General features: G+C 54.1%; 1 protein-coding gene across 2 annotated transcripts in view; it reads right to left on the bottom strand.

Annotated features, from left to right (window-relative positions):
- Positions 1-23,144, bottom strand: part of SEMA5B (semaphorin 5B) — a 118,557-nt gene extending 95,413 nt beyond the window's left edge. For both annotated transcript variants that reach the window (XM_077884609.1, XM_077884614.1), the window contains exon 1: positions 23,052-23,144. The gene's annotated coding sequence lies outside the window, so the exon portion shown is untranslated. The remainder of the gene's footprint in view (positions 1-23,051) is intronic.
- Between the last annotated feature and the right edge of the window lie 2,904 nt (positions 23,145-26,048).

Below are 26,048 nucleotides of genomic sequence, written 5' to 3'. Positions count from 1 at the left end.
CGGGGAGACAAGAAACACCGCCCCTTTCCTCTCCCCCTCCAGTCTCCAGGACCAACAATGTCCCCCAGTTGGTGCTGATTCGACAGGTAGCTTTTCAAAGTTACTCTAGCTCCACGTAGAAATAGCAAAAGATGTTATTAAAGCTTTTCCATGCCAATTTGAATAAAATTTCGAACACATCCAACCTTTAAGCTAAATGAAAAACCCCCTTTTGGGGGTTCAACTGGGCCTGGGTGACTCAGTTGGCTAAGGGTCTGCCTTCAGCTCAGGTCCTAATCTCAGGGTCCTGGGATGGAGCCCTGGGTCAGGCTCCCTGCTCAGTGGGGAGTCTGCATCTCCCTCTCTGTGCCCACACTTGCGCGCTCTCTCTCTCAAATAAATACATGCAAAAAAAAAATTTTTTTTTAAATGTTTTTTGTTAACAACCCTCCAGGGTGCTTGCTGGCCTTGGCTGGTGCCACATGGAACACTGACATTGGGAACTGGGGGACTTGGAAGTTTGGGATGGGGCCCTGGAGGGCAAAGCTTTCCCTAACTCCATGTTGCTTTGGTTTGGAGGAACAGGCACTCCAGAGGCTGAGGGAGCCTGGGTGGAAATTGGGTAATTTAAGTAAAGGGAGGAATCATTTCCACACACGGAGCAGCTCCAGTCCTGGGAACCCACAGGCAATTCTTACCCCCCACCCCCATCAGCTCTGTTCCCCGTACCTACCCTACCACCACCACCCCAGTTCCCGGAACAGAAACACGACCCCTTAGAGGATGAAAAGCGCAGCTGCTTTTCACCACACACAATCCCTCCCACGACAGGCTCCACCTCATTGTCAATACTTCTGCCTCCTTTGCATCCCCGGGCCTAAACTGTGATGGAATAATCGGGATAAGCTGTAAAGGGGAACCCCCGCTCCCAACTCAGAACAGCACCAGGAATCAGAAGGTGGTAATTAGGGGGTGTAGAAGAACGCTCCCACAACGTTACCCTTGGCCTCTGAGCATGGGGGCACACGGGCAGACGAGCACCCCTCTTGGGCACACCCCTGCCACACACGCATATGCACACGCATGCACCTGTAGGCATCTTGTTCTTGCCTCCTTCCTTTCTTCCTATGCCCCACTCCTCCCCACTTCCTCCCCTCCCCGCTGGTAGAGCTTGGCCAGGATACTGCTCCAGGAGCAGAGGGTGGCCAGGGGCTCTCTAGATAGCCCCGCATCCCCCGAACCTGACCCTCCTCTCTCTCTCCACAGGGAGCCAGAGCCAGGGGACCCGCTTCGGCCACCTCCATCCTCACTCCCCAGCTCCGTGACATCTGCGAAGCACCTCTCAACTTGAAACCTTGAATCTCCCCTTTATAATAGGATACGGAGTCAAGTATAAATCCAAGTCCACAAACGTCTACTCCACACCAAACAGTAGACTCAGCTAAGGAAAGACGCAGAAAATGGATAAGCCCGTGTCAAATGTCCTTATGTCGATGCAATTTATAATTTAACTCATTAATGGGGGATGGTAAAGCTAGCTCCAAAGAGAATTTCCAAACAGGGGTTTGTATCATGGGTCAGGGAAGGCATGCAGGGACGAGTTGGTGAAGCAGAGACAAAACTGGTTAATGACCTACAGGGCTAAAGACCCGTAACTCCAGTGTTCTCTCTTCCACTGAACAGAAACCATTTGCATCTCCACTGGGTAAGGATCTGTGTTATCTTATCAACCTATATGTTAACATTAACTTCATAAAGTCTGGCCCCCAATCAATAATAAATTGAGAGTCAAGCCAAAGTACATCTCCCCAGAGAATTAAATAATCTTTGGGTGGACCTGTTAGGTAACAGGATGAGGTGGCCAGTGCAGGTCTCCAAGCTTTGGATGCTTTTTTTTTTTTTTTTTTTAACACCGTGGTCCTGGCCTTCAAGGGGCTTCACACACCTGGTGAGGCAAGATGATCAGACACAGCAGAATTAAAGACTTCCAGAAGAATCACTGTTGGTTTTTCTAGGTGTGACAATGGCAACGTGTTTACGTACAGTGTAAAGACATCTTAACCAGGTGAGATGTACACTGAAGTATCTATGGATAAGATTTCATGATACCTGGGATTTATTTTAAAATATGCCAGGATAGGGGCACCCGGGTGACTCGGTGGTTGAGCATCTGCCTTCGGCTCAGGTCATGATCCCAGGGTCCTGGGATCCAGTCCTGCATCGGGCTCCCCGCATGGAGCCTGCTTCTCCGTCTGCCTGTGTCTCTGCCTCTCTCTGTGTCTCTCATGAATGAATGAATAAATGAATGAATAAATAAATAAGTAAAACATGCCAGGATTAAAAAAAAGTTTGGCAGGGAGGTGGGGGGGTGGGCAGCACGGAATGGATGAAACGAGATGGGCCAGATATCGGCAACTGTCGAAGCCAAGTAAGGGGTACATGGGAATGCAAGCATCGTCCTATTTGGAAATATATTCAAATTGTTGTCCTGCCAACAGTTAAAACCACATCCTATCACATGTTTATTATCTTCTCACACGCTACACGATTTACTGTGGTTTTTCTGTCTCTGCCGCTTAGAATAGAAACTCCGTGGGGGCAGGGCTGCCCGTCCGTGCTGTCCACGCACAAGCACACGGGCGATCTGCACCCGGGGACACACAGTCGGTATTTGTGAAAGGACTCCTTGAGGTGCGCCCCCGCTCAGGGCCCGGGAGAAGGGGCCGCCTGCGTCGGGCGGGCTAGTCCCGGCCCTCATGGGTGGGTGGGATCAGACGGGAAGGGAGAGAGCTGGCGGGGGAAGTGTGCAGGCTGGCCGGACAGAAGCCCGGGAGGGACAGGGTTCGGAGAAGAGGCTGTGGAGAGTGGTAAGGTGGGGGATGCCAGGAGGCAACCGGAGTGTCAGAGTCAGGTGGGAACGGGGGAAGGGACTGCACAGAGGTCGCGGGCAGAGACCACACATCTGAAAACCTACAGACGGGAGACAAAGCAGAGGCAGTCCAGGGAGCAGGTGCGTGGAGAAGGGCCAAGCTGGGCCCCTCTGGGGATGGGAGGAGAGAGGCATGGCCATCCGAGCGGCAGGTAGGGTGCACACCTCCTGGACGGGGCTCTCCCCTGGGCCCTGGGCTCGGGGCGCAGTGGCGGGAGGCAGGCGGGGAGGGCCTGCAGCTGCCCAGGGCTGGGGTGGGGGGCTCCGGGCCCCACTGCAGGTGTGCTTTTGATGTGGCTCGGCCTGTGGGGCCGAGGAAACCCGAGCTTCCCAGTGCAGCCCGCTGCATCAATGCCACCCAGTCTTCAATGAGGCCGCAGAAGATGTGGGTCCGCGGGCCCGTGGCGGGGCTGGCAGGAAATCAAGGCGCAGCATTTCAGCCGGAGATGAAAGGGAATTTGCACCCAGACTCCTACCGACACACGCACAGCCCATTCTCTGCTCTCCGGGAGGGGTTCTCAGCGTGGGGAGACTCCCACTTTCTCTTCCCAGTGGGGGGGTCTGTAAAGAGAGAGACTGGGGACCCAGGGTCTTCCCTATCTCTGCAGGTTTCGACAAGCTTCCCCTGCGGGGTGAGGGCGGGCCCCGCACATGCATCAGGTGGAAACACGGAGCCAAGGTTTGTGCCCTCGCCCCTGGCACGTCAGGCCCCACCCCACCCCTGTGTGGAGGGACCTACGGGCTCGGCTACAAGGATCACCGGGTATGAGAGAGAGACACACACACACACAGAGAACACACGAGCCAGTGCAGCTCCCTCGCTGCTCCACAAAAGGTGCCGCCTCCGTCCCCTGCTGTTGCCGGCCACAGACATCCACCAGGGACCTTGAAGTGCTGCAGGGGTTCAGGACCCTACTCCTCACCCTAAGCTAGAGGTACACAATCGAGGACCCATGCACGCCCCATCGGTGCCCGGAAAGAAAGAGAAAGGGAGGGGGCAACCGGGATGCTTCCTGACTTGAGCTGTCCTTAACAGCACACCTCGAGGAGGCTTCAGTGCCAGGCGCTAGGCCACGCAAAGGGGTTCGAAGACCTGCGGGGCCCTCTCCTCACTCTGGGAGACGGAGCTCACATCGGGGAGACCATCACAGGCTCTCACGCCGTGCAGGCAGCACCAAGGGCCGAGGGCAAGGCAAAGAGGTGCCCCAGGGTTTCTCTCCCTGACTGTCCCCGAGATTCTCCTGGGGAGCCCTGGCAAAGATACCAGTGCCCAGCCCCCTGCCCCAATAGATGGAATCTCTCTTTGATGGTGGGGCCTGGGCTTCCAGAAGTTTTAATCACCCCCCACCCACCCCCGGTGGTTCTACGGTGCTGCCAGGGAAGAGAAGCGTTAAAGCATACGTCCCTTTTCAAAATGGACACGAGAAAGGATGACAGGGGTCAGGGCCCCAAGGAAATGCACCAGCTCAGATCTGCCCCTCCCCACCAAAGCGTGGTATGGCAAGTGGGCAGTAACAGTCCCCCGCCCCCTCCTCAGAGGGCCACCCTGGCCCATGTGCCAGGACAACCCAGAGCAAGAAGGGAATGGTTTGGGCTCTTTTCCCCCAGAACTTTGACCTCAAAGGTGGAGACGACCAAGAGATTTCGTTGACTTAGAGCCCAGAGGCATCTGTTCCTCTCTTTCTGAAACTCCTTCTGAGTTTTATTGTTGCCTTTTTTTTAAGCACTCCAGTGTGCTGGAGGAATGAAAAGGAAGAGCACCCTGCTGAGTGTCCTAGATGCCCAGGGAAGGGAGAGGCGCTGCTGATACGGGCACGGGGGGTGAGCAGCTTCAGGTCCAATTCTATCAGATCTAGAGGGGAGCAAGCAGGGCTTACCCGTAAGGAATGGGGTGAGTCCCCAGGATGGCTAGCTCTACTGGGTGTGGGGCAGGGAGCCCGCCGCAAGCCCAGAACACAGGGCTCACCAGAGCCCAGGACCACAGTCCCCCAGGACACTCACACCGAGAGCAGACACCATGTGGTGTGAAGGGACACATGGAGTTTGGAACTGGAAACAAGGATCTGAAACTGCCTCTTAGTCGATGGCAGTGCAACTACCTTCCTTTAGAGATTTATTTATTTATTTATTTTAAAGAGAAAGAGAAAGAGCATGAGTGGGGGGGGGGATGCAGAGGGAGAGGGAGACAGAGAATCCCAAGCAGATTCCATGCTGAGCACAGAAACCAACACAGGGCTCGATCCCATGACCCTGAGATCAGAACCTGAGCCGAAACAAGAGTGGGACGCTTAACCGACTGTGCCACCTGGGCTCCCCTCTTCATTTTTTTTTTTTTTTTTACATTTTATTTATTTATTCATGAGAGACACAGAGAGCGAGGCAGAGACCCAGGCAGAGGGAGAAGCAGGCTCCACGCAGGGAGCCCGACATGGGACTCGATCCCAGGTCTCTAGGATCGTGCCCTGGGCCGAAGGCGGCGCTAAACCGCTGAGCCACTGGGGCTGCCCCTCCCCTCTTCATTTCTAAAATGAGTATCACAGCAACAAACTCCGAATTGTTTGTTTTTTGGTGTAAGAATCAACCGGGATAACGTAGGAAGCAATTAGAGCCGTGTCCCGCACAGACTCCGGTAAAGGGAAGTTTCAGTTGCCTGGAGAAGAAACTTCGGGTGTGGATGCTCTCCGGCAACAGAGAGGCACCCCTTCAAAACATGGCTTTCGTCCTCTTCGTTTTGCCCAGAGCAGGTGAGGGTGAGTTACCTGAGACTATATGGAGCCAGTGAGTGACCCCGCCAGTTCCTGGGAACTTAGCGCCGCAGGGCAGGCACGGGTGTGGGCGACGCCAGCTAAGCCTTCTTGCCCTTGCCTGGAACTGTCACCCCCACACCCCTAGAAGGCAACAGCTACCCCTCCGATCTCAAGCATCCAGCACAGTCCTGGTGCAAGACGGGTGCTCGTCTTCCTCGTTATTGGACAGTCGGTCAGTTCATGGTGGAACAGAAGAGGCTAATAGGACGGGTCGGGGGTCAAGTCTGTGGCCTCAGAGAAGGTCCCTGTGTTGTGCTGCGCTGACAGCTGTCACAGTCCAGAGAACCAAGCAGGTGGCACCAAGGCGCCCAGCTCCATCCCGGGCACCGCTGCCAGCCTCCGCCTTCTCTTCCCCTCCCTGGCTCTTCTCTGCTGCATGTGGGCCTGCACATGGGGTGTCCAGGCTGCAGCGATCCTGACACTTGGATCCTGCCATTTCCTCCCATCTCAGCATCCCCGCCTAGGCAGGCCGGGTATCCCTGGTTTCCCGCCTCTCGCTTTGAATGTAAACATCACTGCCAGATGCTGAGAACCGGAGAAGCGTGTTCCTCCCCAGAGCCAGAGAGGCCCATCTTTCAGCCACGTCCACAGTGGCTCGATGCGGAGGCCTGGCCCGGCCGGAACTCCAGAACCACCGCAACCCCCACGCCCCAGCTCCTGCTGCCTGCACTACATGCCCGCCCGGTCCTTCCAAGCCGTCGGCTCTCTCTGACATCTGTAGCCACAATGTAAGCTCTGCACAAGGTCTTGAGTTTAGAACCAGGGACAACTTGGGCACAGTCCCATCAGAGCAAACCCAGCGGGAGAAATCTCAGTTTCCTTCGTGCCTGCAAGGACGGATCGTCCACGCACGCAGACCACCCGGCGTCCGAAGCCGGGCCTCCCTCCCACTGACCTTCACACCCTCATGAAGGTGCCAGCTTGTGTCAGGCCCACAGAACCGGTCCTTCTAACACAGGAAGATCATCCGAGACCTGTGGTGAGTGGAGCTGGATTTCTATCAGTGCTTCTGAGATGCGAGCCTCTCCAAATGCCCCCTGCTGTGCGCCCCCAGCCTCACCACCCCGAATCTCCAAGACTGGGTGTGATTTGGGCTGAATATCCAGGCGCTCTGTCCTGGGAGCCCAGCCTCCAGGGGGCAGGCCCAAAGCCAATTGCTGAATACACTGAGAGGAGGGCGGGTGGTAGTCTCTGAGCTGCTGAGCCTCTTTCTCTTGCAAGCCCTCCACTGCCAGGGCTGCCAGGGAACAAAGGGAGTCAGTAAGGTAGAGACATTGACCTGGGGTCAGTTACCGAACTATCCAGAGCCTTAGTTTCCCCATTCAAACGATGAGGAAACAACTCTTGGGACAGTCCCCTGGTAATTTAGAGAGCAGAGTGCCAGGCACATTGAGCATCCAAGACACGGTCCCCCTGGTCTAGTCTCCTTGTCACACCTGAGCAAGCGCAGGGCTGTGCAGGTCCCACATAGGGCAGTGTGGGACATCTATGAGGACAGGAGATGGAGTTTAGAGTTTTGCCCAAGAACCATGGGGATATGAATTCTGACTCGGATGGGAGGAAGGGCCTCCACGGGGCAGCAGAGTCTACCCGAGGCCTCTGTGAAATGATCCCCCAACACGTGCACACATACACAGCCTGTGAGTCAGGCCCGAGGGTTCGATCCTGGAGGCTCAGGAAGTACCGAGGACGTTGGCTCTTGGCAAAGATGCAGGCCTGGGAGTGGTCACTAGAGGGCTCAGGATGGCACCCAGGTAGCTGCCCCAGGGAGGTCATAGGAGACGGACAGCCTGAGAACCAGCACAGGGCTAGGGGTTGGGAGTGAGGGAGAAAGAGAGAGTCGGTGGGAGGGAGGCCATGGCTGTGCTGTGGGAGAGTAGGATGGCTTCCCATAAAGCTTCCTCATTACCTCCTCGGGACACAGAATGACCCAGAGAGACCCAGAGCCCCCGGCTTCCCAGCAGTAAGCACTCATGCACAACACTGCAGCGGAAAACACTGCATGTGCCAAATATTTGATCGCCCTGGTTTCCTATCTCCCTCCACTGCCAAGCACATTTCCCTGCACTCCTGGTCTACAGGAGACGCTACTGGGAGAGGCCACCAGCTACTGGGAGAGGCCCATTGTCAGGTGGAAAGAGCCCTTGCTCTGGGTTCACTGGGGCCTGGGATTAAATCCTTTCTCCACCTCACCTCTATATTGTGCGATGGTCGGTAAGTTTCTTGACCTCCCTGAGGTCCTTCTGTCCTGCGTAAAGCAGGAGCTAACCCCCTCCGTTATGGCCCTCCCGGAGACCTAAGTGACAGACTGGCCCATAGTAGGCTCCCGCACGCTGGGGTTATTCTTTGAGAATACGAAGCAGATCCCACCACAATGAGTCCCTGGGGCTGAAGGCATCCATCCACCCCGAGGACTAGCCGGGCCTTCTCACTGTGCTCCCCGCTTCCTGCTTTCAGAGTCCCTGGGAGGCCACAGCACCAAAGCGCCAGCAGAAGCCTAATTCACAGTCGGAGAGGTTTCCCCAGACATGCGACCCGGGCAGAGCAGGGCAGGTGGCAGTCACAAGCATGCCCACCATTCCTATCCCCCAGGCCCGGGCCCACGCAAAGCCGTCCCCCCTGGTCCTGCCATCTCGAGGAGAGGAGTTGGTGAAGTGGAAACTGCTCCAGACATTTAGCCCAGCGCGACAATCTCAAAGCAATCCTCTCTCTCAGCAGGACCGGGCTGCGAAGTGTAATTAAAGCCATGGGTTAATTACGAGCGGGCGGCAGCCGTCTTGCCAAGAGGAGCCCCTCATCACCGCCGCTGCTCCAGCATCCAGAACCATCCACTCAGAAGGCCAGTCCTCTTCCTCTTCCGCGCTCCTCCTCAGCCCTCGGGACCTCAGCTAAGTCATGCCAGAGTCGCCTGCAACTAGCTGTGTCCACTGCTCTTGCAACTCACCCTTGGGAAGTTCGCCCTGTAGTCTAACGTAAATCTATCCTGCTACAGATCGACGCTGGGAATGGGGAGAACTGACGTGGATGTGAGTTAGGGCTTCAGGAAGGTGCCCTGAGAAGTGTCTTTAGAGAAGGCCAGGGCCTTGCGCCCCACCCCACCACCATGAAGAGGAGATGGTGCGAGGATCCTACAGGAGGATCCAGCCGGGGACGAGGGCTGACGGGGAGTGGGCAGTGGAAAAGCATGTTGGCTGGATGGACCAGAGAGCCAGCTAGGAGGTAGCAGGCCCACCTGGGTTGGAAGCCTGGCTTGGCTGAAGAGCTACCCAGTAGGGACGCCTGGGTGGCTCAGCAGTTTGGCGCCTGCCTTCGGCCCTGGGCGTGATCCTGGGGTTCCAGGATCAGGTCCCACGTCGGGCTCCCTGCGTGGAGCCTGCTTCTCCCTCTGCCTGTGTCTCTGCCTCTCTCTGTCTGTACCAGAGCTACCCAGTACCTCCCTATCTCAGTCAGCCCATCTGTAAAATGGGGGTAATAATGCCATTCCTACTCTTAGGGCTTTCGTGAGCTAAAATACAGAAAACAGCTTCTTAAATGGCCTGGCACAATGTAAGCTCTCAGTAAACTCTAGGAAATCCTCTTAACGCCCACGTCCTCTTCCACAAATTGCTCAGAATCCTAGGGCTTCTCCCTTCCCCCTTTGTCTCAGACTCCTTCTCCCATCCCAGAGTCACGGCCGACACCCCCGTGCTGGGCCCAGCCTGTGACCTTGCCTCCTCCCCAGGGGCCCCCGTCCCCACCGCATCCTCCGCCAGCTCCCCCGCAAGCCTCCTCCCCGTAGCCCCCAGGGACTCTTCTAGATGTCTTGCCTCACTAAAAGGAGCTCTTTAAATCACTTCCCCCCATCGCCCTCTGGAGCGGGTGTTAGGGCCACCTTACAGCCGAGGAAGCGAGCCTCGGGGAGGAGAAATCCTCCGCCCGAGTCACTCTGCGGGTAACGGGTAACCGGGTAACCCGGAGAGCCAGGACCGGAGCCCTGCTGCGTGGCCCCGGGCTGCCCTCCGCACCAGACACCTCAGCCAGGCCCCGGCCCAGGTGGGCCAGCTCCTGATGCACATCTCACCTTCCCTGTGTCTCACCCTCAGGGAGTCGAAGAGCAGGAACAGGAAAAAGAGAAGGAGAGGTCATAGGACATGAGGGGAACCGGGGAAGGGGAAGAGCCGAAGGGGAACGAAGGCCGAGGGAACTAATCTGGGGTCCACAGGTTTGGGGGCTTCCCTGGCGGGCCTTCAGCTCCTCCTGCAGCTTTGCTCGGTCTTCTCCATCAGGGCGCGGGACCCCGGGGCAAGGCAAGGGCGAGAGGAGCCTGGGCACAGGAGGCCCAAGCTGGAGGCTGGTACACAGGCTGTAAGAGCACCAGCTGCTGCGCGTGCGTCTGAGCCACTCGGCCCAGCCGCGCACCCAGGGTGCATGCAGATGGGGCTCCGAGCAGCTGCGGGGATCTCACAGCGATCCTGACAGCATCCTGGCAAGCACGAGAGGCGCTTCTAGAAACGGGTCTGGGGTGGTTTTTGCAAACCACACAGAAGGAAACTCACTCTGCTGCCCGGGAAAAATTCCTGAAAAGACTGTAAACGAGGGGTGGTGGGCACTTGGGAAAGGCAGCTGAGATCACGGGCAGGCAGTGTGTGCTCAGCAATAAAGTCCTGTCAGGCAAAGCCCATCTTCTCTGCTGACGGGGTCACCAGGCTGGTAGGTGAGGGAAATGGGGTTTGCTGCTATAGCTGATCTCGAAACCATTTGACAATCTCTTCATGAAATCGTTGCATATAAGCTAGAGAAAGGAAGCTAAAAGGTGGGAAAATTAGTAGGGCATGGAGCTGGCTGAGCAATCATATCCAAGGGTGCTTGCCAATGGATCAAGTCCCTGTAGATGGAAGCATCCAGGTGCATGTAGGGCTCTGAATCATCCCACTGCATTCAAGATCTTATCAGTTCCTTGGACCAATAGTTGGGAAGCATTTGAAGGTGGGAGCTATTAGCAGATATATTGGATGTCAGAGACAGAATTGGAAACATTTGTTTCCTTTTCTTAAAAAAAATATTTACTTATTTGAGAGAGAGAGAGAGAGAGAGAAGAGAGCACAAGCAAGGGAAGAAGCAGAGGGAGAGGGAGTAGACTCCCCACTGAGCTCCCCAGGGAGCTCAATGCAGGGCTCAATCCCAGGACCCTGTGATCATGACCCAAGCCAAAGGCAGACGCCTAACTGACTGAGCCACCCAGATGCCCCTGAAATACCTGTTTTTAAATATTATTTAATTTTTTAAAGATTTATTTATTTATTCATGAGAGACACACAGAGAGAGATGCAGAGACACAGGCAGAGGGAGAAGCTGGCTTCTCAAGGGGAGCCTGATGTGGGACTTGATCCTGGATCCCGGATCACACTCCGAGCTGAAGGCAGATGCTCAACCGCTGAGCCACCCAGGCATCCCTAAGATTTTATTTTTAAGCCATCTCTACACCCAACTGGGGGCTCAAACTCACGGCCTCAAGATCAAGAGTCGTGTGCTCCGCCAACAAAGCCAGCCAGGCACCCCCCAGAATCTAAAATATTTTATTTTATTTTATTTTATTTTATTTTATTTTATTTTATTTATCTTATTTTATTTTTAGAATCTGAAATATTTTAGTGGGCTAGAGGGATGGACTGAACGTAGACAAGATGAAATGAATTAGGGAAAAAGGTAGAGTCCCAAACATAAGAACAAAAAGGCCACAGCGCTGCTCTGGGCTGAACTGTGTCCCTCTAAAACCCACACGTTCAGGTTTCAGTCCCCAGTACCTCCGAATGTGGTCTAATTTGGAAAGCGGTTGTTGCAGATGTAATGAGTGAAGATGAGGTCATACTTGAGGAGGGTGGGCCCCTAATCCAACACGACTGGTGTCCTGACAAAGGGGGATATTTGGAGACAGGTGCACAAGGAGAGCCCCATGCAAAGATAAAGGCAGAGACTAGGGGGATGTTTCTATAAACCAAGGCAGGGCAAGGATTGTCGGGAAACCACCAGAAGCTAGGGGAAAGCTCTCCCTCGCAGGCCTCAGAAGGAACCGACTCCGCCAAGGGCATGATCTCAGGCTTCTGGCCTCTATTGCCCACGAGACAACAGACTTCTGTTTGTGAAGCCTCCCCAGTTTGAGGTACTTTGTTCCGGCAGCGCTAGCAAACTAACGCAACACAAAGACAAAATTGGAAGATGGGGCTGAGTTCCGAGTTATAATAAAGAGACCTGAGGGGAATGGTTGTCTGCAAGCTCAGTAAAAGTCAGCAGGGCCACGTGGCTGCCAAAAATAGCCAGTGCAGAACTGAGGCTGCGTTAACAGAAGCTGTGGTGCCTGCACTGATGAGGGTGGCTGGCCGGGCCTCACCTGGAAGGCCAGATTTGGTCCTTGTGACCACAAGTTAAGACAAGCGGGAGGATGCTCAGAGTTCTGTGCCCAGGGAGGAAGAGACAAGTCAGAGGAGCACTAATGCAAGTGGGGGAGACGTGAAGGCAATTGGTCCCCAATGCTTGAAAAGCTGTGGCGTGGAAGGGACCGCGTTTGCCTGGAACAGCCACGTGGGAAGAGATGGTGCCCTCGGGGAGAGACACAGACCTCAGAGAAATAGAAGAGCTTTCTATTAGACATTGTCGACTCAAAACTGAATGGGCACCTGCTGGGCAACGAGCTCTGTGTCTCTGAAGAACTGAAGACGCCACCGGCTGACCGCCCCGTAGGGACTCCTAGAGGTGACCCTGGCACCTTCCAGCTCCGAGAAGGGCCCACTCATTCCCCAGCCTGGCTGACACCAGGAACTCAGGCTCCTTACCCATGTAAAGTTAGAGGCTGCTGAGGGCTGTTCGGGCCCAAGACCTCTCATCGATGGCCTCGGTGGGTCAAACTGCACGCTAGACTCATACACCTCAAGAGATCAGGCTTGGCAAGACCCCGTCCACTGGAAGGATGAACCTGCTCGTGCTCACAAGGACGCAGTCCTGAATAGGGGTGGAAGGAAAGTGGCCGTGGCTCTCCATTGTCCACGGAGGGATGAAGGTGGCAGCCCCAGAGGTAACCAACTCCAACCCTGAAGGAGTGCCCTCCTGGTGGGTGTAGGGGATAGAGGCCGCACCCTGGCCTCCCTCTGACCAACTCCTATGCCAATAAAACCCTTCCCAGTATGACGTGATACTCATAGTGAGCATCTAGCTACAAGCGTTATGCTACGTCATTTAATCCTCCCGTAAACTAGTCCTCCCTCATTTTCCAGTAAAAAAAAAAGAAGGCTCAGAGAGAGAATGGAGCTCACAGAACCCCCAGGAACAAGAATCAGTCGGGTTGGGTTTGAACTCAGGGCTGTCTCATCCCGAACCCCACATGCCTTCCAAGTTTCCACACTATTTCCCCAGTAAAGTGTTATGGGTTGTCGAAGTGCCACGAGCACCCAGCAACAGAAAAAAATGGCCTGGGGTCGGCGGGGGGGGGGTTCTAGGGTAGTGTCTCAGACCTCAGCGCACATAATGGCCTGGAGGGCTTGTTAAAGGGCAGGTTGCTGGGCGCCAGCCTGAGAATCACTGAGTCAGGAGGTCTGGGGTTCAACCCAAGAACACTTGCGCTCCTAACAGGTTCCAGGTGGTGCTGGTACCGCTGGTCGGGGACGTCATTTTGAGGACAACGGCTCCAGAGCAGTCAGGAAAGGCAGCAGGTGTCCTCCGGACTCCGAGCCACACAGAGATAGAGATTCACCGGGCCGATCATCCACCTCCAGTACGGGAGTCCCTGAGCAGGGTCCTGGGCAGCAAGATTGACAGCTGGTGCTGCTTCACCACAACCCATCTGGTTGGGAAGATGCTCATTCTGAAAAAATCCAGCTTCCTGTACTCGCTACTCTGGAGTCTTCTGGTTCTCCCAAATGGATGAGCTGTGTTCTCTCCTATCAAAGTGCTGCCTCTTTGGCAGTCAACCATCAAGACCCCCAGGGTTTTCTTGCTAAGTGGAAGAGTTCCCTTCACCAGATCTTTTGTGGCTGGGTTTCTCAAACCCCTCCTGTGGCTCGCTGCCCTCCATGGAGCACACTACAGTCGGTCAGGGTCCCCTCTAAAATCCATGTCCAGAGATGAGGACACAATGACCCCAATCTGGTCCCTGCACTTCTCTTAGTACCGTTGAAGACGGTGCTGTTTGGAGCAAGCCCGTCTACTCTGCTGGTTCCTATAAAGCCTGTGCACAATTAAACCCCTCAGATTTTTTCCTCCGGATCCTCAGCCAAATCAAGTCTGCTCGCACCCTCCACCCCCCTCATGAACTTGAGTAATTAATTTGTGCAATCTAAATGTGACTTTCCATCTGCCCCTGTTAAATTTCATCTTGTTGGTTTAAACCCAGCATTCCAGTCTGTTGAGATCATTTTGAATATTTATTCTGTCTTTTATAGGAGCTGCCCATCACAGTCTTGTCATCAACAAATTTGATAAGCTTGCTTACTCTAGTTTCATCCAACTCATAGATAAAACTCTGAGGCTTCATTTTTCAGAATCTCACCTGCCATAAACCATCTTCCCTTTTGGAATCCTTAATCGTAAGCTGAGGCTTCCTAAAATCAGACTTCTTCCATCCTAGGGAAGGTCTGTGGCCATGTCATTTCTTTCCTCGGCTGTTATTAACACCACGCTGCTGCGGTGTCTTTCATCCGAGCACCGTCACATCATCACCTAGCTCTTGGTCATGGTCAGAATCAAATCAGAAGGATAGTTTTGGTTGCTATTCCTCTCTCTTTTGGGCAATGGCAATGTTCAAGAGGCAAGTACACAAAAAATGTATCCAGGCCTCCACTTTAAACTGTATTTGACGTCCAACAGAAGTCAGACTGCCTATCCCCCCATCATTACTATAGCATGCCTCCCTGACAGCTTTATAAGCCATACTGGGCAAGTAGCATCCAAATTGCTCTGACTGGGTGGAGAAGCTGCAATAGGGATATGTCAGACTGGGACCCGCTAGGCTGCAAGGCATGCTGGGATCCTGGCAGCTGGTCAGTGAGGAAGCAAGAAATGTTTTCTGGCACGGGGTCCCTGGAGGAAGGGGTGAGCCCAGAATCAAGGAAGTGAAAAGGCTAAAGCCACTCGTATGAGAGAACTGCTCTTCTGTTGGAGAAAGGCACAGTTTATGTCCATGGGATGCTGACAGGGCTTTTGTGAACAACACGGTGATACCACAAGCCACAGATAGGACAAAATATACATACGTATACATACACCCAAAGTACGCAAAGTATTCGTAGTTAAGAGGATAGGCTCTGAAGTCAGACAGCGTGGCTTTAAACCCCAGCTCAAAAAAAAAAAAAAAACCAGCTCTACTACGTTTTAACTGGGTGACCTTGGGCAAATGGTTTGTCCCTCAAGGTTTCAGGCTCTTGGTGTAGAATAAATGCACATAAGGCCCGTTGAGTATTAAAAGAGAGAATGGGTATCCAAAGTTTAAAAGACTGTCTGGGGCATAGTAACAGCTCAATAAATAATAGCTGCCACAATGGAACAATAGCTTGAAGGCACTGAATGCTTGCCCATACTTCCTGGGCTGGAGATGTGAAGAGGAAAAAGCCAACCAGGTGAAAGAAGAAACTGAAGATGCTGGGAGTTAGGGGCAGGAGAGACTTGGAGCTCCCCCGGAGGGGGTAAGCAGTAATTTGTGGGACACCTGGAGGGGGAGCTGCGGCACCCAGTCAGGGTGAAGCTTTTGACTTTTGGGTCAAGTGGGGTGAAGCAGCCAGCTTGAAGCCTCATAGGAGTCCAGTGAAAACAGTTTGCTTTTTCAGCTCTGAATAAGAAAAATGTTTATTGTGATAGGAAGTCAGTCAAAAATCGTCTAGATGGTCCATGTTAAAAAGAAGCATAAATACTCCCCTTCTGGAAATCTATTCTGAGGAAATAATCATCAATAGGCACAAAGATTTATATACAAGGATGTTCACTGCAGCATTATTTATAATAGTAAAAAATGGTTTACAACCTAGATGTCCAACCCACAGAGGATTCATTACATAAATTATGGCACATCCACATGATGGAATACTGGCGGCCTTCAGAAAGCCCATTTGAGAATACCTCAGACAGATATGGGAAAATTATCATAATGTGTTATTAAATGAAAGGGGCTGGTTACAAAGCACCTCAGCACAATCACAATTTTGTTACATATATATCTAGAAGGAAATAAGCAACAGTGTTGAATGAATATGCATTACTTTTATAAATGGGTTTTAAGAAGAAATGACCAGGATGATGTTACACTAGAAGGGTGCTCCCACAATCAGCTTATAATAGAAAGTCATTAAATTCAGAACACAGGAACAGAAACAGTAGCTATGATCTGAATGCCAGGAGCTGTAGCTGGTAGCTACTAGAAAGGACCTGGCTGTTTTGAAGGGCTGAGGGCAACGAGATTCTGCATGCCATTGGCGTAAGGCCAGCGGGAGCCTAGGCAAGAAGATTTAGGTCAGTGGCTCTCAACCATGGCTGCATATTAGAAAGCTCAAAAAAAATATCAATTGCTCAGGCTCCACCCTCAAGGACCCCGACTTAATTAAGGTCTAGGTTGGAGCTGGTCATCTCTATTTCTTTCTTTCTTTTTTTTTTTTTTTCAATGCTCTCTAGGTGATTCTAACAGAAATCAGTGAATTAGCATCGAACTGGGCCAGGCTTCTATTACCCGAATACCAGAGCCCACTGGAGCCTAGCTTTCCAGACTGGGCCCCGTATGTCAAGAGAGGCTTGCTCTGCAAGCTAGAGAGATACTTAAAGGGAGCAGGTGGCCCTAAGGTACCTGGTCTATGCAGGGAAATGCCCCTCGGCCTTGATCGGCGTTCACAGAAGTGCTTCTTGGGAGCTGGGCTGTTTGGGAGTTTGTGCCATAAGGATACTGCTCTCCCCTGAGACTCCTGATAGGGCCCGGGTGACCAGCTGACTCCATAAACTGCAAGTACGGGTGGCTCTACAAATGGGAGGTGGGAAGAAAACCAGGATCCCAGGAAACCTATAGGGACCTGACGCCACAGAAGCTGGAGTTAGTCTAGTGGTATTTTCCTCTTCTGTCCTGCTTTTGGGCAGAAACACACCCTGGTTAAGGTGGATAAGGCCTCTCACAGGGCTCCTGGCTTCCCCCAGGCGCCTTGAGGGAAGAGGAGCAGAGAGAACCAGCTGCTAGAAACAAAAGTTTGTATTAAATGATAAGATCTCCCCCAGCTTCTCACGACAGGTATAGAGTTACCCCAGGCACCAAAAGAAGGGAAAGAACAGGCTTGGGTCGGCTGCTTTACACACTGGATCCATCCATCCCTGAATAATTAAGAGCCAACTGCAGCAGCTCCTTTGTACTCCTTGAAGGGGAGCTCCTGGGGGCCCTTCAGGACAACGACTAGGGGACTAGGGCAGTATGGAGGGAGCTTTGGCTCAGGTGGAGCAGTAGGGTTGGCAGTAGGGATAGATCCAAATTGCTACCCCACCAGCCATTTCCCAGAAACTGTCTCTCTAGGCAGATGAACGGAGCTGCACATAGTCCAAAATGCCAGACGATCAAACCATAACGCAGCTTTGCAATGCCTTGCACCTATGTTTACACATGGACGTGTATGAGTATATTTACACACACACACGTATACCTAATATGGAGCAGATTTACCTTCCAAATGACGTTGGCCTCAGGCAGAGGCTAATAGGAGAATGCACTCTGTGAACACACTGGCAGTCGGGGGCAAGGAGGAACCGGAAGCTGGTCTTAGACTAAACATTCTCCACAAGTGATCCACAAAAAAGAGATCTTCCTGGAAAATCGAGAAGTGACTACAGTCTCCACTCAAGGCTGCTGACCTCGAGGTCCACAAAGTCTCAGGGTTCATCTCACCACCTCGTTTTCACAGATGGGGACTCTAGGTCTGGCAGGAGTGCTCAAGGGGGGGCAGACTCCCTCAGTTCTAACCCAGACTCCTCCTTTGGGAACTTAAACCTATCTTCTCCAATTTGATCCTCAGGGGACTGACAAGAGCAGATGGTCACCAGCCATCCTCCAGAACCCACCCTTCCTATCAGAGAAGAGGCCAGCCAGAGACATTCTTGGTTCAAATGCAAAGATATTCTGATAATATCGACCAGGCTTCAAATTCAAACGAGTTCCAGGTGCAAGTCTGATTAAGTCATCCTTATTAAACACAGATCAATGAGGGCAGTGTCATGGCACAACTCAGCACGCACAGCGTTGCCTTTAGAGCTTTCATTTGCTCAGGGACAGCCCAGCAGAATCCTTATCCTCTTGTGTCCAGTCAGAGTAGAGGCGGATCAACAGCCCAACTGTTGGGAAGTGGGCTCAAGGTCAAACCCTCCCAAGCCTGTTCTCCGTCCCTGGGGTCCCCCCCTCCTGCTTTCCCCACTGTGCCCAGCAGCAAATGAGACAGGAAACCACCTTCTTCTTTCTTCCATTTTGAAGCTACCATGTGTAGTAATTTCTCATCGGTAAGACCCTGACTAATGTCAGGATTAAAGAGTGCATTCTGCAAGGTTCGGTTTTCATCTCTCATGCTCACTAAAGCAAAACACTACAGCAGACGGGAGGAACAGTGACATCGCAGAGCCATGGAACATTCAGCACCCGGCTTCCTTTTAAGAACTCTGCTCCCAGCTGGAATTTTTCCCTGCTACTTTCTAGCATTCAAGCCAGTTATAGGGGGAAAAAAAATTTTTTTTTTTTTTTTTTCAGAAAAAAAGTCTTGGGAGGAGAATCCTCCATCTGAGACAGAGAATGGCATACGCAAAGATCCCCTTCCAGATTGCCCATCGTTGGGCCATCTCTATAGCTAAGGCCCACGTTATCAAATCGAACGTCAGTGAGAGGGAGGTTCACAACAGTAAAGCACTGTGAAATCCAGGTGTTGCCCACACAAGCTGTAAAAGCCAGGGCTCCATTCGGCAATTCAATGACTCCATCAGTCAACCCACTTGCTTTGGCTTCTTTTCATATATTTAAGACCAAGTTAGTTAAGCTTTGTCATGGATTTAAGGCCAACTTACTGGTGCCTAAACTCCAATGCAAAGATCTGAATGTGAAGGAAAGTCATTCATTGCAGGTAACGATTTCCAACACACACACATACACACACACACACACACACACACACAAAGTCACCAATCAATGAAGACAGGTTAATGATGTAGGTGACTGGATGAGGCAAAGGGTCATTCAGACTCTGAAGAATAAATAACCAACACTCCCAACAGTCCTCATCCCCAGATCCTCGGGTGCCTGGCTTTGCCCCTGTGCACACCACAGGAACAAGGTAGGTGTTCAGCCCCGCTTGATGAGTGAGAAATCTGAGGAACTGAGGGAAGACCTGAGGTGATGTGATCCTAGCCCTCTCAGCCCTTCCCACAACCCTGGACTCCAAGTCCTTTGGACAACTCCACATTAGCGGTCAGATCACCAAGACAAACCACAGGGGTAAAAAAAAAAAAACCTAAAAACCACCTCACAGTAAATTCCATCATAGAAGTCAAGGCGATGCGAGTAATTGTGTCCTCCTAGTCATACCAATTCACCTCCATTCAGGCCAGAGATAGATCTTGTTCACCATCATATCCATAACTTCTAGCACAACGCCTGGTATTAGGTAGATGCTCAGTGAATGGCGAACATGTGAATTTGCCCCCACTGTTGGTCTCCTCTACCTTGCACCTAGGAAATAACAAAGCCAACACTTGAGGATCTTAGGGAACATCTGGCTGCTGGAGGCATGGGGCTCAGGCCGGCATCACTTAAGGCTTCCATAGTAGAATGCATTTCTACTCAGAGAACTGTCCTTTGCCCTCTGTGTCCATTCTACACCTCAGTCCTCAATGAAAGTAGTGAACAGGTTGATTATATGGTTGAGATCTGAGTTGCTACCTCATTGAATTTCCCTGTGGGATACAGGAGGGTTACCAAGATTAAGAACAAGAGTGTCATGATTAATGTTCAAAATAATTGGACACAACAGCATCTTCCTCCCAAGTGTGCACACTCCACCTACTGATCTTCAGCCCTGCCAGGCTAATCCTCTATAAATGTCTGCCATCCCTCCTCCCTTGCCGGGGCTCCTCTTCCCCTTTTAGACCCACACCCAGGGCTCAGGACTTTCTGGATATTCCTTGGGATCCCTGAACATCAAATGTGAGCTGCTAGACTTTTCTTATCTACCTCTGAATAAGGTTCTACTACATTAGGAGAAGCAAAAAGTCACGGTTGGATTTTCTTCCTTTTGTGTAAAGAACAAAGGTGGCTTACACTCACTGGGTTTCTGGGGATCTGGGGAGGGAGAAGAGACCTGAGCCCCAGTCCTGGCTGTGCATCTGGAGTCTTGCATCAGTGGATGTGAAGTGCTCAGATTTATGTAAGACGGATGACTCCCTGACCTCAAGAAACCCATCATCTAGAGAAGTTGTCATAGAAGAATCCTCATGGGCCCTGAGGATGAGGGTGGGCTGGGAGGCCAGCAGATTAGAGGTAGGATCAGGCTGTGTGGTGTCCACCAACCCCCAAAGTACTGGAAGACATGATAACACATACACACAAAGACATAATGCTTCATCTTAATTTGTTGATCTAGAATTACAGGGCATGAGACTGCTCAAGGGCAGCACATTTTTGTTTAGACCATTTTATTTGGACCATTTTGCTATGACTATCCAGTTGTCCAGCCATTGGTTGGACAGCCATGGTCACCTGCCTGCCCTCTGTAGGCATCAGAGTTTGTGACATGGACAATCCCCAAGCCCTCTTCCAGGTTTGAGCCTCAATAAGAAGTAAAGAACAGAGGGGCTTTCAAATAAGCCAAGAAGGGTAGACCAAGGATAGGAAGCTTCTATGGGAAAAAAAAAAAAAAAAAAGAGGAAAAAAGAAAGAAAAGAAAAGCTTCTATGATTCCATCAGCCCCAAAGTGTACGTCAGTCCACAGAGCCAGGCTGGACCTCTCTCAGCTTCTCTGCCTTCCTGGTTTGGCTCTAGAAGTGGAAAGGGAACCCCTTCCTGGCCTTCCCTTCTATTCCAGCAGCTGGTGGGGAGGGGGGCAGAGTCAACAAGCCCAGCTCTCTGTCCCAGAGTATAGAGGCTTTCTTCAAATAGTCCTCTCCTAAGCCCTGGGTGACCATTTGGCACCAAGTCCTCGATGTGTGGTACTGCCCATGAACCTCTCCATTCACTATCTCCCTCCCCAGACAGACGCACAAATGTCTTCTTTGGATCAAACTGATGAATTTATTTATTTGTTTGTTTGCTTATTTATTTATCTTTAAAGATTTTATTGATTTATTCATGAGAGACACAGAGAGAGAGAGAGGCAGAGACACAGGCAGAGGGAGAAGCAGGCTCCATGCAGGGAGCCCTGCATGGGATTCATCCAGGGTCTCCAGGATCACGCCCTGAGCCGAAGGCAGGTGCCCAACCCCGGAGCCACCCAGGGATCCCCGAAACTGATGAATTTAGCCAGTTCTCTGGGCATGAGCTCAGCCCCGCACCTCTTTGTATCTATGGGCACCTAGCCTGGCACCTGGCACACAGTAGGTACCTAAAAAGTGTTTGATGTCCAGGTGATGACATCGCGAACTGCTGTTAGCTCTGGAGGAGAAAGGCTCTGGCACTTACTCCCTAGAACCGGAAAGGAGATGGAAGATTGGCCACCGCCTCCCACACTGGTGCTGGTAGTTGTGGATACCGCGAGGTGCTCCCCCACCCCCACCCCCAACCTGGCAGCCAGAGGCAGCCCTTCCCGATGAGCGCGTCTCCCCCAGGCAATTGTGTCTTCTGGGTGACCAAGTGGCAAACTCCCTATCTCTTTCATATTTCCTCCCCCTTCCTCCTCTTGGGGGGTCTACCTTTCCGACAGGATAGGGGCGGCTTTTCCAAGCTGCTCCTTAATCCGTCCACCCCGTTCTCTTAGTTGGGAGGTCCAGGTCTCAGGCTCCAGATCCTCCCCAACCACCACCACCACCCCGGGCCGTCCCCAGGGTGGCCCATCCAGGCTCAGAAAAGGTGAGAGGTCACTTTTAAAGGTCAACAAGAAATGGGGAGAGCGGGAGGTGAGGGAGGGGGAAAGAATGGGCAAGAATAGGCTAAAAGATGCCAAGTGGGGGTGGGGGGGGGCGGAGAGGCGGGCCCGGAGGGCGCGGGAGAGAGGCCGAGGAGGCCCCAGTGGGAGGCTGCGGAGGGTGGGGAGCGGGGCGCCCGGGAAAGGTGGAAGCAGCTGGAACTGCTGGGGCCTGAAGGAGGCGGCGAGGGCTGGAGGCGGAGCAGGTGGGACCGCGCGGGCTCCCCGGCTCGGGCCCCGGTTGCGCGGGCTCAGGCGCAGCGCCGGGGAGGAGCGCACCCCAGGGTGGGCCGCCCCCAGGGTGGGCCGCCCCCGCCCCCGCCCCCACCGCGCCCCCTCCGCGGGGCGCCCGGCGAGGGTCGCAGGGCCCGCGGCTCCCGTGCGCCTGCAGCCTCCCGACCCCGGGCACGGGGGATGGGGACGAGGCCAGAACGGCGCTTCAGGTGGCTCCTCCTCGCTGCTCAAAGTTTGCGGCCGCCGGGGGCGCGGGCTCCGTCCCCCTCCGCTGGCCGCCTCGCCCCCGCGCCCCGCGCCCTGCCCCCCGGCTCCCGCCCCGCGCGGGGCCCGCATCCCCTCCGCTGCCTCCATCCCTGCCCGGGCCCGAGCGCCGCGCCCCCCGCGCCCTCCCTCCGCGCCGGAGCTCCCGCACGACGTGAGCGGAAAGTGAATGCGCAGCCCCAACCACAAAGACAAATTACCATGAGAAAAATAAATCAGGGAATCGCCCTTCGCGCCCCCCATCCCCCGTCTCCCGCCGCCGCACCCCTCCGCTCCGGCCCGGGCGGGAGCGCGGGACCCTCCTCTCCCCTGCTCTCCCCTGCTCTCCCCTCCCCTCCTCCCCTGCTCCCTCCCCTCCTCCCGGCGGGGGGGGGGGGGGAGCGCGGCGTCTGGGGCTCCCCGGCGGGGCAGAGTTTGGGCTCCGCGGGGTCTGGGTGGGATCCGGGGAGGGGCCCCCCACGCGCTCCCACGCGCCGCGCCGCCCGGGCTCTCGGCGGCCCTCCCGGAGCTCATCTCCGCGCGGGTCCCCATCGGCGCTGCAGCCCCGACGCCCCGGCCCAGGCGAGGGCCCCGCGGAGGGCGAGGACCGGGAGGAGGCGCAGGGCCCCCCCCCGCTCCCGCCCGCAGCCTCCTCCACCTGCTTCCAACTTGCGGGCGCCCCGGGGCCCCTGCCCCGCTGCCCACCGACTTGCTGCAAGTTTGCAACTCGCAGCCCCAGCCCGCGCAGGGGAAACGCCCGCGGCTCCCGGGACTCACCTCCGGGGCTGCGGGCGCAGGTGCCCGGCTCTCCGTGGCTCCCGGTCCCGGCGGCGCCAAGCCGCGGAGGCGAGCCGGGAGCGGGGCGGCCGCGCAGGGCGGCCCCGGGCTGCGGGCTCCGGGTGCAGTGGGGCCCCGGCCCGCGCCCGCCGCGCTCGGGCTCCTCCCGCCTCCGCGCGGCTCCGCGGAGCTGGGCTCGGGCGGCGGTCCCCGCGCTCCAACTAGCTCCCGACCCCGAGCGCGGGTGAGAGCGGGGAGGAGCAGCCCGAGCGCGCCCGCGGAGCGAGGGAGGGGCGGTGGGGGAGGAGTTGGGAGCCGGCAGCGGGGAGGAGGAGGGAGCGGGAGCGAAAGGAGGAGGGGGCTGGAGAGGACCTGCGGCGGCCGCGCCTCCCCCGCCAGCCCCGGGCCCCGAGGCGCACCGCGGGGCGCGAGGGGGCGCCGAGCATCTGCGCGCCCCGGGCCCCGCCTGCCCAGTGCGTGTCTCCGGGCGGGCGGACCCCGGGCCCGCGAGACCCAGGGCGCCCGGAGCGCTTGCTGCCGGTGGCCACATCCGGCCTTATTGTCCTCGGCGACCCCCACCCCCCACCCCGTCTCTCGCCTGCCTCCCTCCGGGGGCCTCAGCGCAGCCTCCCTCCCCCACCCACACCCGCCTTCCGAATCCCCCAGCCCTATTAGCTGGAGACGGTCTTCCGGGCTGGAGATGCAAAGGTGGGGGGTGGGAGGTGGGAGGTGGGGGGGACTCTCGTACAAAACGGGGGGAATCTGGAACAAACTGCACTCCAAGGGAGTGAGGGGAGGCTGCTGGGCTGCACTGGGAGGCCGGCACCGGCTGCATCAGGGTTCACTTTACAAGCTGCCTGACCTTGAGTGAACCCCTCCGAGCCTCAGTTTCTTCGACTGTAAACGAGGGTCGGCAACCCCCCCACCCTACAGCAGGATTTGAGGAGCAGCAGGGGCTGCAGGGAGTAAAATAACCCCGGGGACCACTGGGAGGGCGTCCAGGAGGTGAGTGACCCCCGGAGGCCCGAGGAGGGCTCGCCGCTGCGAGCGAAGGTTCATCGGGATCACAGCGATCCAGGCTGATGTGATGGTTTGCAAGTTTAGGTACCAGGCGTCTCTGCTGGCTGGACAGCGGGAGGGAGAGAAGGGCCCGGGGGGGAGCGAGGGGGGCTTCGAATCGAGCTGCCCGGGCTGCACGAGGGATGGGAAGGGAGCCCTCTGCTGAACAGAAAAAGGTATTTTTAAAAGGAAAAAAAAAAAAAAAAAAAGGTGACCTAAGAAAAGAAAACGGAAGAATGAAGGATAAAGACAAAAGACTTGAGAAATCAAACCTCAAGGAGTGTGATTTTGAGAGGTAACCAGAGAGAACTGCGAAATAAAAATGGATGCGTCGGAAGAAGGAGAGCATTTAAAAGACTTTCCAGAGTATGCCAAAAATGGAAGAATTAGAATGAATCATTTTATATAACATAATTCTGCATAAAGGAAATCCCAGATAAAGCAGAGGAATGGAGACGGTTTGAGCCCCAGAGGCACTTCCCTACATACACAGACAGACCCACACACACGCACCCCTGAACTGAGGTGAGAAGCAGTTTTGGCCAGGATGTTGGGAAGGAAAGAAGCATCCTAAGAAGGGAGTTTATGGGATGCAGTAAAAAGGGAAGCAGTGCACAATCTCAGAAATAAAGACTTTCTAGGGCAACAGAAATGCCAGACCTCATAAAGTGCAGAATGGGGAGGAACTTGCAAAGGAAAGACACACTCTGGACGAGACGACAGGGATGCAGAGAAGAGGAAAAAAGGAAGGAAACGTGTGTGTGTGGGGGGGGGCTATCATACCAGTCTGATAGCCCATCCATTTAATTAGGGGTAGAAATCAAACAGAAAGAGGTAACACAGTGCATTGGATCCAGACCTATTATCTTATAGGTAAGGACAATGAGATCTAGAGAAGGAAAAACCTTCTCCCAGAGCTCCAGGCTGGGGTGAGGGCCGGGCTCCTGATCCTCTGTCTGAGACACTTCCACTTCCACTGCTGTGAGAGCTGCTTCCCCCACCCCCACCTCTCCATTCTCAGTCCCTACAGATCCTGAGATTGCTTTTGTCATCGCAAAAATATAAATGTGTGCAATATAGAGACACACGTTACTTTAATTAATACAAAAACAGGAAAATAGTTCATATATTGCAGGGAAAAAGGATGAGCCTGAGAGTTTTCCATTTGTCTGTTGGGTGGGAAAGTAGACAAAATGCCTTCTGAGGGTTCTCTGGCAGCAGCTCTCTCTTAAAAGGTAATAAAAATCATCTTTATCCTCCACCACATTCTCTCACTCTCCCTCTTTCTCCACTATATTTTGATTGCCTTATCTTTCTGCTTTTCCCACCATCACTTCATGCCACTTCCTGGCTCTCCCTCTGCACGTTATGAATGAGTGAATGAATGACAGAGGACTTGGTGCAGTAAGAGAAGAAAAGAAATCTCAGTCTTGGGGACACAGGCCAGAGACTCTTTCTTTCCAGGGGAAGAAGGGGCCAAGAAGGGGAGACACCAAGGAGACACAGACAGAGGAGCAGAGCTTCTTGGGATGCTGGGCTAATTAACCCTAATTGTATCCTACAGTATTGTATTGATTAACAGTGATTACTCAAGAGCTCTCAATAAAAGAGAGCTTCAGAAGTCCAAACCTCAGGAAGGGACAATTGCTTTACTGGCCTGGCTCACCACATGCATCAGGCATCTCCCGAGTTGGGCAAATCCAACCTAGTTAGAATCTCCGACTCATTTACTAGGAACAAAACCTGGAGCATTGACCTCATCACCATGGTGTCACCATCACCTTCTATCACCTTCCTTAAAACTTTGCAATGGGGGCAGCCTGGGTGGCTCAGCGGTTTAGCGCCGCCTTCAGCCCAGGGTGTGATCCTGGAGACCCAGGATCGAGTCCCAGGTCGGGCTCCCTACATGGAGCCTGCTTCTCCCTCTGCCTGTGTCTC

This window comes from Canis aureus, chromosome 35 (genome assembly GCF_053574225.1).
Source record: "Canis aureus isolate CA01 chromosome 35, VMU_Caureus_v.1.0, whole genome shotgun sequence".
NCBI classification, from domain to species: Eukaryota; Metazoa; Chordata; class Mammalia; order Carnivora; family Canidae; genus Canis; species Canis aureus.
Note: the sequence above shows the minus strand (reverse complement) of the source record. Positions and strands in the feature narration are given on the sequence as shown.